Below are 5,369 nucleotides of genomic sequence, written 5' to 3'. Positions count from 1 at the left end.
TCCCCTCTTTCTCCCCCTCCCCCCCCCCCCCCCCCCCCACAGGGTAGAGGGGTGTATGATCTCAGCCAAAGCGCGTTACAATCTAATCAGTTCCCATGTGTGCAACTGTGTCCAGCTCTGTCGTGCTGGTCGCGAACACTTGCTGTGTTAACCACACGCAGTTCACATCACTCCAGCCGTAGTTTTATATCATCCAATGTTGGGGAGGCAAGGGTTAATAACATGGGGTCCTGGTGGGGTGGATTGGTGGGTGGTGGGATGGGGTAAGAAAGGATTAAAGGTTGGGTGCTGTAGGTGCTTAGTTGAGTGAGTGTGTGTGTGTGTGTGTGTGTGTGTGTGTTTGCAGAGGCTTCAATCTCAGCCCTAGGATTAACAGTTCCCAGTCACTGAATAACTGGAATATTTTGGGCCCCAAGTCTGTTGGACAGAAGAGGTTGTACTGTGCCCAGCGAGCACCACAGGAAATTCCACAGCTCTCTGGATTCCTATCACAGCACTGAGGCCTTTCCTCCAGCGCGCTTCAGCAACTCTCCATCAGGAATTGGCCTTGCTCGCAGATTTGCAGTTAAGTTGTTTGTTTTTCGTGTCCAATAGTTTAAAGGACGTGAGGGATCTGGGGGGAGCGTGACGGAGGGGTGGGGGGTGGGTTTCTGTGGAGCCCTCTGAGTGGGTAGTGAGAGGTACCTTGTTTCTCCACATCTCCTACGGGAAGTGGAGCGTTGGCACTTTGGGATGGGGGTGGGCGGGGGTGTGGGTTGCGTTGTAATCATACGCGAACAGCAACGGTTTTGAGAGTGGTTTGATTCGCTTGTTAACCCACGCAGTGCTGGGCTCCGACGATTTAAATTGATCCATTTGATGTCATGGTTCCGCAGAGTCCCCAGAGTGATAGTTTAGGGTTCGGTTCCCCAGTTTTTCCATTACGCCCTCCCTCACCCCACCCCACCAACCTCCCAAAGCTGGGTCCTTTATTTCTGCTGTGTTACTGTGTGTAAGGTTCTCTCTCTCTATGTACGGTGAGGAGGCAGTCAGGAGCGAGCTGCTTTTTCACACGTTCTGCCAGAGGACGCCAATAAATAAGAGGTGGGAGTTGCTCTGTGAGCCCAATCTTGTATTGACGCCAGTTGAGGAACTTGAGCCTGAGCTGGAAACACACTCAGAACAACAGAGTTGGTTTGTTTATTTGCCTCCCGAATGATGGGATATCTGGTTACAGTTAAACGATTACTTGCAATTAACCATTAACCACCAGCATTAAGCTATTAATTTGTCAGCCAAGGTATAGCATAGCCTTAAGCACACCCTCTGTACCGTTTGTTCATGTTGTGTGCTTCAATGTCCTCCCCCCCTTCCCTTTCCCCCATTACATTAACCTTGAAGCCTGATACCATTTGAGGACCTGAGATGCTGACTCAGTTATAAAACGCAGGAGGTTTCAAAAAAATGTTCCCATTGCAAACCGTGTTCTTGCAGTTTCCGTCCTGGAGTCAGCCCCCCCCGAGCCACTTTGTGTCTAAACAGGAAGGCTGGCTTCAAAGGAGATGTTTTCCAGTTAAAGGGAGGAACTGATGAGAGAAGAAGCTTTCACTGCCTTTTGTACTTTGCCAGGTGCCTGACGTCAGGCTACTTCTTGTTGGCTGATGTGCTTGGAGTTGTGTTGTTAAGTAACCAAACCCCCCCCACCTCTCTCTCTCTCTCTAGGAGAGGAGGAAAGATTTGTTAAGTCAAACTATGAAATCTGTATGTGTGTGTGTGTGGGCAAGTGTGGGGAGAGAGGGTGACGACCTCCAGTTCTGACCTTGTGTGTGTGTGTATGTCACTCGCTCTGTGTTAAGATGAGGACTTGGTGGACTGGAGATGGAAGGATCTGTCCGCAGGCTGCTCCCAGAGACATCAACTCCCCAAACTTGTTTTTTCCTGTGACAGGATGAAATGAGACGGGGCCTGGAATGGGTTTTCAGTGACAAGACCAGTGTGTTAAATAACTGCGTATGGAGGCTGGAGCCTTTACGTTTCCTGTCCTTTCTTTCCCTCCCTCCCCCACTTCCCTTACAGTATGTTCTGTGAAGCGCTTTGAGACGTCTCAATGACGTGATAATGTGCTATACCAAATGCAAGGATTATTATAATTATTATTATTCCCTCCTTCCTCAAAAACAAGGGCAGCAAAAGCACCACAGTTTCCAAACTTCCCTGGGACTGTGCAGAGTGCTTAGGGTTTCCACACTTTCTCAGTTCAAGGAACTGAGTTCAGATCCAGCAGTGACACTTTGTGGGGCGAAGTTCTGTTTTTTTCCTGTAAAGGTTTCTTTCCCGAATTCAATGGTCTCAGAAACACTGATTTGGTTTTCCCCCACCCACACTCACGCACGCACTGGATGTGGACGCACTAAATTGCCAATCTCACTCGCAGGCAGCCACTGAAGCCTGCAGTTCACATTCTATATATGAACGATGTGTTTATAGTGATATATTTCCCTCACCTCCCACTATACCTCCCTCTGAGAATGAACATACACTTCAAACTGTCTGATTACGACAAGTAGCCACACTACAGCCTTCAACACTTCCTGCCCTTGACACTGTGCAGCCAGGGGTAAGGAACGGTTAGAAAAAGGTGACTTTGAATGTAAGATACCAGCTCCCTCGTGGCTGCCAGTGTGGCAACCGAATCCATGGTGCTGCAGTGAAGCTTTTCCTTCGTATCCCGAACCATTTTGCCCGCAAAATGCACACTTTACAATATTATCTGTGAAGCACTTTGAGATGTCTCAACGACGAGATAAGGTGCTATGCAAGGATTATTATTAATAATCTAGCATTTGCTGTTCTTTGTGTTCCTCCTCATTACCCCATCCTACCCCCACTTCTCTCTCCTCACCTCATTTCAACTCTGAAACCTTATAACTGGATGCCAATGTAGCTTGTATGTTTGCTCTCCTCATTTTACCCAGCGTTGGAAAATGCAAGAAGCTGTTTAAGCCCTGGTTCTAAGTAGCTCTTTGTCTCGTCTATGTGTGTCTGTCTGTCTGTGTGGAAGATGTTTACAGTGAGAATGTTTAGACTATGAGTGATTCTTACCAACAGCAAAGTAGCACTGTATTTACCTGCCTTATATAAAACCTTGCCTTGCATTATCGGGTGCCAACAGTAAGCTAATTGTAACCGGAGTTGCTGCCTGGCGAGTGATCTCAAGTTAGGGTCCATTTTCCCCTCTGTTCCGCAGCGAAGGTTTTTTTGTTTTTGAAGCACTTTACTGAATAATTGGAACGTTATCGAGATAGCATACAGAAATAGTCAGCAAATGCATTGGTTTACAATTACAAAATATATCTACTGTTTATATGAATTAATACCTACAATAAATTTATACTATATAATTAACCAGTTGACTTTTTTTCTCTCTGTATTTTTTTTCAGCACTTTGGGACATGCTTCCTCCCATAAAAGGCCCTATACAAATATAATTTGATGTCGTCGTTGTTTTCTCCCCTCGGTTTCTCTCTCACCCTCTATCCTTTCTCTCTATACCCCCGGTAAGAGATTCCAATGGAGAAGACCAATACGGTGGTGTAATAATCCAAAGTTTATTATGTAATACAAATAGCCAGACTTATTCTTAAAACTGAGACCATAGATACAGCAAAATCGATATCAATTCACACTGGGAAATGCGCTGACACTTTACGACAACTCCCAACTATTCCAAAGTTACATCTTCTGTGTGTTTGTAACTCCGCCTCCTCTTGTCACACCCCTCCCGCATATCCCCTCTCCCCTTTTCTTCTCTGGGTGGGGTAAAGGTCTGTAGGTAACTACCAGCTGCCCTCTGCCACCTTGAGTTCTTCTGTCCACGTAATGTTCTCCATTGCTTTCCTCCTAGCACAAGAACACTGGTGACCTCCAGAGCCATACTGTAAAATGACTTGCATTTACACAGCGCCTTTCATGCAGGTTAGCGTCTCGGAGTGCTTTGCTGTATGGCGGTAGGCTGGGATGGGACACCAAGGAAGGGGAGAGAGGAAAAGGATTTGGTGAGGAAACGTGATCAGCTCACAATGCTCAGAGCGGAGCCGCTGGTCAGTGTCAGGATGTGCTAACTCCGGGACATTTAAACCTTTAAATCCCTGAAATCATTTACTTACTCGAGAGTGATCGCAGTGTCCATTTCATGGCCGCGTCCCAAAGCAAAGCAAAAAAGGGGCAGCGTTTGCCTTTTGCTCTGTCGAAGCTGGTTTGTTCCATTTTTCCTGGTTAAGATCAGGTTCTGTTCTCTAACCGGACTTTTTAAAACCCATAAACCAATCGCTGCTATTTTGCCTGTGATACAGCCAGCAAGCTGGAGGGAGAGAGTGGATACGTTACATCACAGTAAACCTCACATAAGTCACAACTTATGTGACTTGTGCAAAGTACGAGTTATATCAAATGTGCAGAGAATATGAACTCTTATCATGTCTTCGAGACGTCTCAAAGTGCTTCATAAAATATGCTGTAAAGACCATCACAAAATATACTGTAGGAATCCTGTAGTTTAGTGGTTAGAGCACTCGCCTTGCAAGCGAGAAGTCCTGGGTTCAGTTCCTGGCAGGGTGAAACGATGGGCAAGTTCCTTATTCTGCACACTTATGTAGCAGTAAGTAAGAACCTGGTTGTCAGACGATTTGCGGATCGCTTTTCCGGGGGTAATAATTTAACAAAAATAGTAATTTGGCCACTCAGTCGATGACTGTTTATGGAAAACTGCCATGTTCAATTGGCTGCTGAGTTTTGCCCTCAAAATATACAGTCAATTCACTTTACAGTATATTCTGTGAAGCGTTTTGAGACGTCTAGAAGACGTGGAAAGCGCTGTATCAAATGCAAGTATTATTATTCTGTGACGTGCTTTTGAGACGTCTCAAATGATGTGAAAAGCGCTATATCAAATGATAAGGGATTATATCAAATGCGAGGATTATTATACAATGTATAATAATAATCTCTTGAACGGCAGGACATTAAACGATTTATACAGAGCAGACTTAGGTGAGTTTTACTGTATCAGTGAGAGTAGGTACTGACCCTGAGATGGAGAATGATCCTGAGCTGCTCTCACAGGTCACCTCGTGGCTGGATGTGGAATAGCATTCATCCTTCACAAGGGAGTAAGCGGAAAGATGACATGAGGAATTGGCTCATTTTTTGAAAGGAAAATATTTACCTCTAAAGCTTCCATTTCCTTTAAAATACCTTTAATGTGATTGGATGGAGCAATGGATTTGACTGACCGCAAGTTAAAATCATGCTTTTTTAATCAAAAATATTTCACGCCACAGTAAACACCTCCTCAACTTGACTGGACCAAGTTAACAGTATGAATAACGTTT

The 5,369-nt window shown here is 45.3% G+C and overlaps 1 long non-coding RNA gene across 1 annotated transcript; it reads right to left on the bottom strand.

Annotated features, from left to right (window-relative positions):
* Positions 1-3,571: 3,571 nt before the first annotated feature.
* LOC103186609 lies at positions 3,572-4,445 on the bottom strand. Its single transcript, XR_488788.1, has 2 exons — positions 4,146-4,445; positions 3,572-3,879 (listed from the first exon to the last, which is right to left on the bottom strand). It is a non-coding gene; the product is annotated as an uncharacterized LOC103186609 (long non-coding RNA).
* Positions 4,446-5,369: the final 924 nt, after the last annotated feature.

This window comes from Callorhinchus milii, unplaced genomic scaffold (assembly GCF_018977255.1).
Source record: "Callorhinchus milii isolate IMCB2004 unplaced genomic scaffold, IMCB_Cmil_1.0 Scaffold16, whole genome shotgun sequence".
Lineage (NCBI taxonomy): Eukaryota > Metazoa > Chordata > Chondrichthyes > Chimaeriformes > Callorhinchidae > Callorhinchus > Callorhinchus milii.
Note: the sequence above shows the minus strand (reverse complement) of the source record. Positions and strands in the feature narration are given on the sequence as shown.